Genomic DNA, 13957 nt, shown 5'->3' with positions numbered 1-13957 from the left:
AGAATTCAGAGTAGTGATAGTAAAGATGATCCAGAATCTTGGAAATAGAATGGAGGCACAGATTGAGAAAATATAGGAAATGTTTAACAAAGATCTAGAAGAACTGTAAAACAAGCAAACAGAGATGAACAACACAATAACTGAAATGAAGAATACACTAGAAGAAATCAATAACAGATTAACAGAGGCAGAAGACCAAATAAGTGAGCTGGAAGACAAAATGGTGGAAATAACTTCCGAGGAGCAGAATAAAGAAAAAAGAATGACAAGAATTGAAGACAATCTCAGAGACCTTTGGGACAACACTAAACTCACCAACATTCAAATTATAGGTGTCCCAGAAGAAGAAGAGAAAAAGAAAGGGTCTGAGAAAACATTTGAGGAGATTATAGTGGAAAACTTCCCTAACATGGGAAAGGAAATAGTCATCATCCAAGTCCAGGAAGCACAGAGAGCCCCATACAAGATAAACCTGAGGAAAAACATACCAAGACACATATTAATGAAACTAACAAAAATTAAATTCAAAGAAAAAATATTAAAAGCAGCAAGGGAAAAACAAAAAATAACATACAAAGGAATCTCCATAAGGTTATCAGCTGATTTTTCAGTGGAAACTCTGCAAGCCAGAATGGAGTGGCAGAACATACTTAAAGTGATGAAAGAGCAAAACCTACCACCAAGATTACTCTACCCAGCAAGGATCGCATTCAGATTCGATGGAGAAATCAAAAGCTTTTCATACAAGCAAGAGCTAAGAGAATTCAGCACCACCAAACCAGCTTTAAAACAAATGCTACAGAAACTTCTCTCGGCGGGAAACACAAGAGAAGAAGAAGACCCACAACAACAAACCCAAAACAATTAAGAAAATGGTAATAGGAACATACATATTGATAATAACCTTGAAGGTAAATGGATTAAATACCCCAACCAAAAGACACAAACTGGCTGAATGGATACAAAATCAAGACCCATATACATGCTGTCTACAAGAGACACACTTCAGACCTAGGGACGCATACAGACTGAAAGTGAGGGGATGGAAAAAGATATTCCATGCAAATGGAAATCAAAAGAAAGCTGGAATAGCAATACTCGTATCAAATAAAATAGACTTTAAAATAGACTGTTAAAAGAGATAAGGAGGGACACTACATCATGATCAAAGAGTCAATCCAAGAAGAAGATATAACAATTATAAATGTTTATGCACCCAACATAGGAGCACCCCAATACATAAGACAAATGCTAACAACCATGAAAGGAGAAATCAACAATAACACAATAATAGTAGGAGACTTTAACACGCCACTTATACCAATGGACAGATCATCCAAACAGAAAATAAATAAGGAAACACAAACTTTAAATGACACAATAGACCAGATAAATTTAATTGATATTTATAGAACATTCCACCCCAAAGTGGCAGAATACACTTTCTTCTCAAGTGCACGTGGAACATTCTCCAGGATAGATCACATCTTGGGTCATGAATCAAGCCTTGGAAAATTTAAGAAAATTGAAATCATATCAAGCATCTTTTCTGACCACAACGCTACGGGATTGGAAATCAATTACAGGAAAAAAACTGTAAAAAACACAAATACATGGAGGCTAAACAGTGTGCTCCTAAATAACCAAGAGATCACTGAAGAAATCAAAGAAGAAATTAAAAAATACATTGAAACAAATGACAATGAAAACACGATGACCCAAAACCTATGGGATGAAGCAAAAGCAGTTTAAGAGGGAAGTTTATAGCAATGCAATCTCACCTCAAGAAACAAGAAAACTCTCAAATAAACTAACTCTACAGTTAAAAAAACTAGAGAAAGAAGAACAAAGAAAACCCAAAGTCAATAGAAGGAAAGAAGTCATAAAGATCAGATCAGAATTAAATGAAAAAGAAATGAAGGAAAAATAGCAAAGATCAATAACACTAAAAGCTGGTTCTTTGAGAAGGTAAATGAAATTGATAAACCCTTAGCCAGTGAAGAAAAAAAGGGAGAGGACACAAATCAATAAAATTAGAAATGAAAAAGGAGAAATCACAACTGACATTGCAGAAATACAAAGGATTATAAAAGACGACTACAAACAACTATATGCCAATAAAATGGACAACCATGAAGAAATGGAGAAATTCTTGGAAAGGTGCAATTTTCCAAGACGAAACCAGGAAGAATTAGAAAATATAAACAGACCTATCACAAGTAATGAAATTGAAACCGTAATTAAAAGTCTTCCAACAAACAAAAGTCCAGGACCAGATGGCTTCACAGGTGAATTCTATCAAACATTTAGATAATAGCTAACACTGATCTTTCTCAAACTCTTCCAAAAAATTGCAGAGGGAAAAACACTCCCAAATTCATTCTATGAAACCACCATCACCCTGATACCAAAACCAGAAAAAGATATCACAGAAAAAGAAAATTATAGACCGATATCACTGATGAACATACATGCAAAAATCCTGAACAAAATACTAGCAAACAGAATCCAACAGTACATTAAAAGGATCATATTCCACGATCAAATGGGATTTATCCCAGGGATGCAAGGATTCTTCAATATACGCAAATCAATCAGTGTGATACACCACATTAACAAATTAAGGAATAAAAACCATATGATCATCTCAATAGATGCAGAAAAAGCTTTTGACAAAATTCAACACCGTTAATGATAAAAACTCTCCAGAAAATGGGCATAGAGGGAACCTACCTCGACATAATAAAGGCCATATATGACACACCTACAGTGAGCATCATACTCAATGGTGAAAAACTGAAAGCATTTCCACTAAGATCAGGAACAAGACAAGGATGCCCACTCTCACCACTCTTATTCAACATAATTTTGGAAGTCCTAGCCACAGCAATCAGAGAAGAAAAAGAAATAAAAGGAATACAATTTGGAAAAGAAGAAGTAAAACTGTCAGTGTTTGCCAATGACATGATACTATACACAGATAATCCTAAAGATGCCTCCAGAAAACTACTAGAACTAATCAATGAATTTGGTAAGGTTGCAGGATACAAAATTAATGCACAGAAATCTCTGGCATTCCTATACACCAACAACGAAAAATCAGAAAGGGAAATTAAGGAAACATTCCCATTTACCATTGCAACAAAGAGAATAAAATACCTTGGAATAAACCTGCCTAAGGAGGCGAAAGACTTGTGCTCAAAAAACTATAGAACACTGATGAAAGAAATCAATGATGACATAAACAGATGGAGAGATATACCATGTTCTTGGATTGGAAGAATCAATCTTGTGAAAATGACTATACTACCCAAATCAATCTACAGATTCAATGCAATCCCTATCAAACTACCAATGACATTCTTCACAGAATTAGAACAAAAAATTTTACAATTCGCATGGAAACACAAAAGACCCTGAATAGCCAAAGCAATGTTGAGAAAGAAAAATGGACCTGGAGGAAATAGGCTCCCTGACTTAAAACTATACCACAAAGCTACAGTAATCAAGACAGTATGGTACTGGCACAAAAACAGAAATGTAGTTCAGTGGTACAGAATAGAATGCCCAGAGATAAACCCACGCGCATATGAGCACCTAATTTACGACAAAAGAGGCAAGAACATACAATGGAGAAAAGACAGCCTCTTCAATAAGTGGTGTTGGGAAAACTGGACAGCTACATGTAAAAGAATGAGATTAGAACAGTTCCTAACACCATACACAAAAATAAACTCCAAATGGATTAAAGACTTAAATGTAAGTCCAGACACTATAAAACTCTTAGAGGAAAACATAGGAAAAACCACTCTTTGACATAAACCACAGCAAGATCTTTTTGACCCATCTCCTAGAGTAATGGAAATAAAAACAAAAATAAAGTAATGGGACTTAATTAAACTTAAAAGCTTTTGCATAGCAAAGGAAACCATAAACAAGACAAAAAGATAACCCTCAGAATGGGAGAAAATATTTGCAAATGAAACAACAGACAAAGGATTAATCTCCAAAATATACAAACAGCTCATGGAGCTCAATATCAAAAAAACAAACAATCCAGTTTAAAAATGGGTGGAAGACCTAAATAGACATTTCACCAAGGAAGACATACAGATGGCCAAGAGGCACATGAAAAGATGATCAACGTCACTAATTATTAGAGAAATGCAAATCAGAACTACAATGAGGTATCACCTCACGCCGGTCAGAATGGCCATTATCAAAAAGCTAGAAACAGTAAATGCTGGAAAGGGTGTGGTGAAAAGGGAACCCTCCTCCTCTGTTGGTGGGAATATAAATTGATACAACCACTATGGAAAACAGTATGGAGGTTCCTTGCAAAAGTAAAAATAGAACTATCATATGACCCAGCAATCCCACTACTGGGCATATACCCTGAGAAAACCATAATTCAAAAAGAGACATGTACCACAATGTTCATTGCGGCACTATTTACAATAACCAGGTTGTAGAAGCAACCTAGATGTCCAACGACAGATGAATTGATAAAGAAGATGTGGCACATATATACAATGTAATATTACTCAGCCATAGAAAGAAATGAAATTGAGTTATTTGTAGTGAGGTGGATGGACCTAGAGTTCGTCATACAGAGTGAAGTAAGTCAGAAAGAGAAAAACAAATACCCTATGCTAACACATATATATGGAATCTTAAAAAAAAAAAAAAAAAGGTACTGATGAACCTAGTTGCAGGGCAGGAATAAAGAGGTAGACATAAAGAATGGACTTGAGGACTTGGGGTGGGAGGGGTTAGCTGGGGCAAAGTGAGAGTAGCATTGACATATATATGCTACCGAATGTAAAATAGTTGGCTGGTGGGAAGAAGCAGCATAGCACAGGGAGATCGGCTCGGTGCTTTGTGACCACCTAGAGGGGTGGGATAGGGAGGATGGGAGGGAGGCTCAAGAGGGAGGGGATATGGGGACATGTGTATGCATATGGCTGATTCGCTTTTTTGTGCAACAGAAACTCACACAGTATTGTGAAGCTATTATACTCGAATAAAGATCTATTTTTTTAAAAAATCCACTTGTTTATTTAAGTGTGGGTCTATTTCTGGAAGGTCTGTTCTACTCCATTCATGTATTTGTCTTTCTTGATGTCAGTGCCACACTGTCTTAGATTACCATAGCTTTATAATAAGAGTGAAATCAGGTAGTGTAAGTCCTTCAGTTTTGTTCTTTTCAAAATTGCTTTTGCTGTTTAAACTCCTTTATATTTCCATGTGAGTTTTATAATGTTTGTCAAATCCTAGCAAAAAATAAAACTAAAGGAAAATCCTCTTGAGATTTTGACATGCTTGCATGGAATTATAGATCAATATGAGAAGAACTGACATCTTAATAATGTCGAGCCTCCTGACTGATGAACTAAGTATACTAGAGCTTCTTTACATTCACTCAGCAATATTTTTTTAGTTTTCAGAGTCCAGGCATTTATTCCTATGTATTCTTTATCTGTGCCAAATACCGTTAAAGAAAATAAGGTCATGGCACCAATATAAAAACCTTAAACATTTTTTCATATTTCTCTGCAAATATGTTCTATTTGGTTGAAATGTATTGGTTGTCTTTGTGGAGGTATATCTCTGGTTTTAAAAATATGTCTGTCAATATGTCCTTTTCCAAATAGAGTAACCATTTTCTTATCCTTGATTTCTACAGCATTTTACACCATCCATTTCTTATGCAAATCTCAATACAAAAAATATATGTTTCTAATTTATCTTTCTATCACATATATGATAAAGTTAAGTTAAAGGACCTGGCAGTTAAATGGTTTAACAACTGTTCCAGGTTCATCAACAAAGGGAAGTGCAGAAAGAAGTATGATACTTATCTCTTTGATTTACAGGATCCCTGATTATTCTCCAGTAAATTAGCTTTGACTTTTTTCCATTTTTTAAGTACCATGAAATAGGGATTTAATCAATTTTCTATGTACATACAGTCATTATTTTAGAAAATGCAACAAGATTTCTAAATATTGTATCAGTATTGAGTTTAAAGTATAACTGCCAAAGGCATGGGAGCTAAACATTAATGTCTCTGTAGTCCAAAGCACTTTAGATCAGTGTGTTCTATTTGTATTCCATCACTGCAATAAGTGAAACTCATTTCTATATCTGTTTTTCAGTTCAAGCAGCATAAAGTAAAATTTTTCTTCTCACTGATTCTCAGAGGTTAATACACAAAAAGCCTATAATAATCACCGTGTTACTTATCAAAGGGCAAAGCTCAAGTTTACAACCCAGTAGACTAATAGGTGGTTTTGAAGGGATTGATATAAGTGGTATAATCACCCTTCTAATTGTTCTATTGCAATGTTAGTTTTTTCCAAAGAAATAAGGTAAGTGGAAATGGATACTATCTAGTGGCTAATTGTGTAGTTTAAACTAGTTAAATGAAATACATTTCAACAAATATTTGTATATTTAGCTCCTTCAGAAATACAGTTTTAGCAATTAAACAGAGTTGAATATTTCAATATGCCTGGAGTTTCAAATATTATGCCATTATACATTTGAAAAGGATTAAATTCTTCTCACCAGAAATGCTATTTTATGAATTTCTATTTTATAAAGTTGAAGGTAAATATCATTTTAGGTTATAGCATCTTCTGATGATTTTTAAGGTAATGTCAATTTCATCTTTAAGGCAGAAAACGACTGTCACTGTGAGTTGACTAAGCTTTTTGTTGTCAAAAGTTATTACTATTTTTACACCACCCTGGTATGCCAGTAAATGCTTCTCACTTCATTATCATGCCCAGACCTTTATAATATAGCTTAATACAGGATGAAAATATTTGTCCACTTTTGGTTTGGATGTTTGTGAACATGAATGATTGTGGGGAATCAAATGTAGTTGTTTTCACTGATGAATAACAAAATTCCTCAGAGGTATGGGTACATGTATTTTTAATAGGTACATTTATCTGATTACCATCATCCATTTGTAGTATGTTCCAATTGGTCCCCATTAATGGACTTAAAAAAAAAAGTTATTAAGCCAAGACTTCTCAGACTTTCTGAGCAAGACTGACTTCTGTTTAAATATAAATTCAAATTTATAAAGTATTTTAAAAATACTAAATTATGTTTTCAGCATTCAGCTTATTTTGGAGCTAAGGACTGACTGACTTGGATGGTTTGTTAGGTTGCTTTTTACTAAGTTAGAAGTAAGTGTTTTAAATATATGGCAGAAAACCTACCTCTAAAGGACCTAAATGACCTATTATAAAAGAAGCTTATTTTTAATAATTAGACACTGTATTTGTTTACATGTATACTTCAGAGTCCCTCTGAAAAACTCAGTTCCCACATTTTTACTTTCCTAAAAACAGTGATGGACTTGTTCTAACTAGCTTTACTTGAGTTTCTTTCTAAGTTGCTTTCAGGGCAAATGACTTGAATCACTGTGTTGTTCAAGTTGATAGTATATGATGATTTAACCCTCAGAACTCTAGTGCTGTGTACTTTGGCATCACTCCAAGTCACCATGAGATACACATAGGGCATACTTTGTCTTTGCTGAAATTGTGAAAACACTGCAATTTCAGATTATGTGCTACCTGCTCCAAAATAATAAACTGCCCTATCTATTGCTTTCACTCATGAGTCTATAAAATAGAGTTCCCCATGGTTCCTTTAAAACTAAATCGGGAATGTGTTCTTTCAGTGGATATTCATTTCAGTGGGTATTCATATTAATGTGTGGATTTGGGTGCTGTTGTTACATTCATTTTAGAAGTAGATTTTCACAGGAAACTAACAACATTTCAAAATTTAGCTCTAGTTTCTCGTAGATAATTCTTCCTGCCTCTACTTTTTCTTTGAGCAGGTAAAACTGAACACACAATTACTTATTTATACTCAGAGTTGCTAACCAGAGTTTCAAGCCAAGAGCTTCCAGAGTAAAGCAGTCTCTTTTGTTAGCATTTGAAGCCAAACTACATGAAAAGTTAATTTTAAGATTAACTATGTTTAGAAGCACCTTTAAAAGAAATCTTACAGCTACATTTCCAATGATCAGGCTTAAATCAAAGGACTTGCTTTGCTGGAGGAACCCTGAGAGATAAGAACGCAGAAAACCTCAGCGGTAAATCAGTTTAACATAAATAAGGTTTCAAAATGTTTAAATTCAGTTTAACTGATTTTTTTCAGTCTACAGAATACCAAATAGTCTGCTTAACAAATGATTTCATGTTTTTTCTCCAGTGTTTCAGGGGCAAGAAAACCAGGGAATGAGAAACATTACTTCTGAAATTTAAAAAATTGAAGTGAATATATATTAAAATTTGAACAAAAGAAGAGATAAGTATTTCTTTTTTCTTTTTTGGTTTTAAGAGTTTATTTAAGCAAAAATTGATTCAAACCAGGAAGCACCAAACCAGAAGTGATTAGAAGAGCTAGTAAGATAAGTATTTCTAATTTTCTATTTTGAATTATTTATGCATACTCAAGAATATCTTTAATAGCAATAATATCTGATATACTTTGGATGTTACATTTTAACATTAATGTATCCTAAGGTCATTTTGGCATACATAGATATTTGTGCATGTGTGGTATGTATGTGTATATTGTGTGTGTATGTGTGTGTATATATATATATATATATATGTGTGTGTGTATATATATATATATATAAAATTTAACATAAACATAACATGTCTCTTGATTGATCATTTTGAAAATCAATTCAGAAAACTTAGTTTTATAAAAATTTAATTAAATTTATTTTTCTATTTTTATTGAGGTGTAGTTGACATACAATACTATGTAGTTTCAAGTTTCAACATAGTGATTTGACATTTATCTACATTACTAATTAATCATCATGATCATTCTAGTAACCATTTGTCACCATACAAAGTTATTACAATATTATTGACTGTATTTCCTATGCTATACATTACATACCTATGACATTTATTTATTTATTTATTTATTTTTATTAGTTTTGAAAAAGTATTTATCATAGTGCTCAATTTTTACAAAGTGGGATCCATCCATATCTGTTCTTTATCTAACATTCTGACTTATTTTTTAACTGAAAGTTTATACCTCTTAATCTCCTTCACCTATTTTGCCAATGCCTCCACCCCTCTCCCTTCTGTCAACCACCTGTTTGTTCTCTGTATCTATGAGTCTGTTTCTGCTTTGTTTTATTTGTTCATTAATTTTGTTTTTTAGATTCCTCATATAAGTGAAATCATGCGGTATTTGTCGTTCTCTGTCTGACTTTTCAATTAGCATAATACTCTCTAGGTTCATCCATGTTGTCATAAATGGCAAGATTTTATTCTTTTTTATGGCTGAGTAATATTCCATTCTACATCTTTATCAATTCCTCTGTCAATACACACTTAGGCTGCTTTCATGTCTTGGCTATTGTAAATAATGCTGCATGATCACTGGGGTGCATATATCTTTTTGAATTAGTGTTTTGGGGTTCTCTTTTGGAATAAATACCCAGAAGTGGAATTGCTGGATCATATTGGTAGCTCTGTTTTTAATTTTTTAAGGAATCTCCATACTGTTATCCATAGTGGTTGAACCAATTTACATTCCCACCAACAGTGTACAAGGGGTCCCTTTTCTCCACATCCTCACCAACATTTGTTTTTCTTTGTCTTTTTGATAATAGCTAATCCCCAGGTGTGAGGTGATATCTCACTGGGTTTTGATTTGCATTTCCTGATGATTAGTGATGTTGAGCATCTTTTCATGGGCCTGTTGAGCATCTGTATATCTTCCTTTGATTCCTCTCTGATTCCTGGACCTGAATTTTGTTTTGTTTGTTTTCTTCCCCAAGTTAGGGAAGTTTTCTGTTTGTTGTTTTTTTTTCCCCAAGTAAATCTCTACCCCTTTCTCTCTCTCTTCTTCTCCTTCTGGAACCCCTATAATTTGAATGTTACTATACTTGATGCTGTCTTTGAGATCTTTTAAACTATTCTCATTTTTTAAAATTCTTTTTTCTTTTTGCTATTTCTATTGGATGATTTCTACTACCCTGTCTTTCAGACTGTTGATTTGTTCTTCTGCATCCTCTAGTCTGCTGTTGATTCCCTCTAGTGTATTTTTCATTTCAATTATTGTATTCTTCAGTTCTAATTGGTTCATTTTTAAATTTTCCATCTCTCTGTTGAAGTTCTCACTGAGTTCATCCATTCTTCCCCCAAGTTTGCTTAGTATCCTTATCACTCTTACTTTGAGCTCTTTATCTGGTCAATTCTTATCTCCATTTCATTTCATTTCATTCTCTTTCTGAGATTTTGTCTTGTTCATTTGTTTGGAAGGTATTCCTTTGTTTCCTTATTTTGCCTAATTCTCTGTGTTTGTGTCTGCGTATTAGATATATCAGCTACATCTTCCAGACTTAAAAGGGTGTCCTTATGTAGAAGATGTCCTGTGGGTCCCAGTGGCACAATCCCCTGGCACCAGAACCAGGTGCTCCAGGGGTATCCCCTCTGTGGTCTGCATGTGCCCTTCTATTGTGGGTGGGCCATGATTGCTGCAGGCATGCTGATATGTGGGGCCAGCCCCTTGGAGTGGGAGCTGCTTTGAAGGGACACTTGTGCTAGCTGGGGCTGCCCACCAGGTGGGGCAGAGCAGGAGTCACTTTGGAGGGTCTGGCCGGGACAGGTGGGAAAACGCTGCAGTGGGGCACACAGCATTAGCTAGGTTGATGGAGAGCAACAGAAATTGCACCTGCCAACACTGGGCCAACTACGTGGAAGGAGAGTTTAAAAAAAAAAAGGCAGCTGTCAGCACTCTCATCCCCAGAGAAAGTTCTACCAGATCCCTGCCCCTCCAGCACATACCCTAAAATTAGTCAGTGAATTTCTTTCTCATATGACCCAGGCACTTTTGAAGTTGCTGCCTCTGCACTGGTATTCCGAGCAAGTGAGTTTGTTCAGGAGCCCTTCAAGAGAAGAGTCTTAGTTGCCCACAGCCCTCTGGTTCTGTTATATGTTTGTATTTGTTTCTCATTAAGAATCAAGTCAACTACTGGGGGAAGAAATACATATATATATAACAAACAATAATTCATTTATTTAAATTCATTTTTTGTTAGCAAATAGAATAGGAATGTAAACTTCTTGGATTTTATTCCCCAGGAATTATCAATGGGGTTTTTTTTTTTTTTTCTGGCTGCATTGGGTCTTTGTTGCTGCATGTGGGCTTTCTCTAGTTGCGGCGAGCAGGGCCACTCTTGGTTGAGGTGAGTGGGCTTCTCACTGCAGTGGCTTCACTTGTTGCAGAGCACAGGCTCTAGGCTTGCGGGCTTCAGTAGTTGTGGCACACAGGCTCAGTAGTTGTAGCTAGTGGGCTAAGAGCGCAGGCTTAGTAGTTGTGGTACACGGGCTTTGTTGCTCCGCGCATGTGGGATCTTCCTGGACCAGGGCTTGAACCTGTGTCCCCTGCGTTGGCAGGTGGATTCTTAACGACTGTGCCACCAGGGAAGCCCCTATCAATGGGTTTCTAAGCCAGCTAAAGAAAGGCAATTCTTGAGGGGAGGAGTCAAGATGATGGTGTGGGAAGATGCTGAGTTAGCATCTCCCCACAACTAGGGTGCCTACGAGCTGCTGGTGGGGGACTCTGACCCCCAAGGAGACGGGAGGAGCCCCAAAGTGAACCGGTAGAACATAGGGGGACTGAGTGGGGGAGGAGAAGTGGAGGCCAGACAAGATCAGCGCCCCTGAGGCCAGGGAGATCAGGAGAGGCAGGTGGGAGGGACTCTCCGGGAAGAGAGGGAGAGGAATGGAGGGCGATCGCCTGGCCCACTCGGGTAGGGGAGGCTGCTGAGCTTCCAAGCCGCTTCCCCCCCATCCAAAGCCCCATCCATGCCACGTGGGTCCTGGGGGCATAGGAGGGAGGCCAGGAAGATCAGGAGTGGCAGGTGGGAGGGGCCATCCAGGAGGAGTGGGAGAGGAGTGGAGGGGGATTGCCCTGCCCACTGGGGCCCGGGGAGGCTGCTGACCTCCCAGGCCGGTCACCTGCAATCCAAATCCCCCTCCAGGCCACGTGGGTCCTGGGGGCATAGGAGGGAAGCCGGGAATCAGAAGAAGCAGGTGGGAGGGGCCCTGTGGGAGGAGCAGGAGAGGGGCAGAGGGCGTTTGCCCCACCCACTCGGGCACGGGGACCCTGTTGAGCTCACAGGCTGGTCCCCTGCCCTCCAAGGCCCCCCTTCCCCTCACCTCCCCCCTCACCAGCCGCATTGGTCCAGGAGGGATAGGAGGGAGGCCAGGGAGATCAGGAGAGGCAGGTGGGAGGGGCCCTCCCAGACCCCAGACCAGAGGAGTAGGAGAGGAGAGGAGGGCGTTTGCCGCACCCATTTGAGCCCAGAAAGCCTGCTAGGCTCCCAGATGAGGTCCTCTGCCCTCTGAGATGGGGGAGGGGGCCACACCTGAGCCCCTTCTCTTCCTTGAGCCTAAGCTTCACCACCACAGCACCCAGGGTCTTTTCTAGACCTGTGGGTCCTGAGCATTGGCCCTGCCCACAGCCCAAACTGTGCCCTCGCTTAGGCCCCAATCTCCATAGCCAAAGCGTCTCCCCACCTTTTTTTTCTCCTTTCCCTCCTCCTCTTTTTTACTATTGTGGTACTGAGGTACCTTCCTAATGTTAATTCATCTATATTTTTATTTTTACATTCTTTCTAACATACCTATTAGTTTCCTAGTCTAACTTCATTTTTTACTTTGTTATTTTTCTTTTTTCTTTTGTTTTTGCCAGCCCACACGGCTTGCGGGATCTTGATTCGCAGTGCCAGGGTCCGGTGTAAGCTCCTGCAGTGGGAGCTCTGAGTCCAAACCACTGGACTAACAGAGAAACTCAGACGCCAGGGAATATTCATTGGAGTGAGGTCTCACACAGTTCCTCATATCAGCACCAAGACCTAGCTCTACCCAATAGCCTACAAACTCCAGTGTCGGAAGCCTCAGGCCAAACAACCAGTAAAACAGGAACACAATCCCACTCCTTTAAAAAAAAAAAAATGAGATGGCAAAAAAATTTGTCACAGATGAAGGAGCAAGGTAAAAACCTACAAGACCAAATAAATGAAGAGGAAATAGGCAATCTACCTGAAAAAGAATTCAGAGTAATGATAGTGAAGATGATCCAGAATCTTGGAAATAGAATGGAAGCATGGATTGAGAAAATACAAGAAATGTTTAACAAAGAAGTAGAAGAACTATAAAACAAGCAAACAGAGATGAACAACACAATAACTGAAATGAAAAATACACTAGAAAGAATCAATAACAGAATAACAGAGGCAGAAGAATGAATAAGTGAGCTGGAAGACAAAATGGTGGAAATAACTGCCGAGGAGCAGAATAAACAAAAAAGAATGAAAAGAATTGAAGACAATCTCAGAGACCTCTGGGACAACACTAAACGCACCAACATTCGAATTATAGGTGTCCCAGAAGAAGAAGAGAAAAAGAAAGGGTCTGAGAAAATATTTGAAGAGATTATAGTGGAAAACTTCCCTAACATGGGAAAGGAAATAGTCATCACCCAAGTCCAGGAAGCACAGAGAGCGCCATACAGGATAAACCTGAGGAAAAACATACCAAGACACATATTAATCAAACTAACAAAAATTAAATTCAAAGAAAAAATATTAAAAGCAGCAAGGAAAAAGCAAAAAATAACATACAGAGGAATCCCCATGAGGTTATCAGCTGACTTTTCACTCTGCAGGCCAGAAGGGAGTGGCAGGATATACTTAGAGTGATGAAAGGGGAAAACCTACAACCAAGAATACTCTACCCAGCAAGGATCGCATTCAGATTCGATGGAGAAGTCAAAAGCTTTTCAGACAAACAAAAGCTGAGAGAATTCAGCACGACCAAACCAGCTTTACAACAAATGCTAAAGAAACTTCTCTGGTGGGAAACACAAGAGAAGAAAAAGACCCACA

The 13957-nt window shown here is 37.7% G+C and overlaps 2 long non-coding RNA genes across 2 annotated transcripts in view; one reads left to right on the top strand and one right to left on the bottom strand.

Annotated features, from left to right (window-relative positions):
• Positions 1 to 4628, bottom strand: part of LOC309641246 — a 265172-nt gene extending 260544 nt beyond the window's left edge. The window contains exon 1 of the long non-coding RNA XR_014252576.1: positions 1119 to 4628. This is a non-coding gene — a long non-coding RNA (uncharacterized lncRNA). The remainder of the gene's footprint in view (positions 1 to 1118) is intronic.
• The window catches only part of LOC309641249, a 314747-nt gene extending 301059 nt beyond the window's left edge, over positions 1 to 13688 (top strand). The window contains exon 2 of the long non-coding RNA XR_014252579.1: positions 4621 to 13688. This is a non-coding gene — a long non-coding RNA (uncharacterized lncRNA). The remainder of the gene's footprint in view (positions 1 to 4620) is intronic.
• Positions 13689 to 13957: the final 269 nt, after the last annotated feature.

The sequence above is a fragment of the Balaenoptera physalus genome (assembly GCF_965194825.1).
Source record: "Balaenoptera physalus genome assembly, chromosome: 13".
In the NCBI taxonomy this organism is placed as follows: domain Eukaryota; kingdom Metazoa; phylum Chordata; class Mammalia; order Artiodactyla; family Balaenopteridae; genus Balaenoptera; species Balaenoptera physalus.
This window is presented reverse-complemented; position numbering and strand designations above follow the sequence as displayed.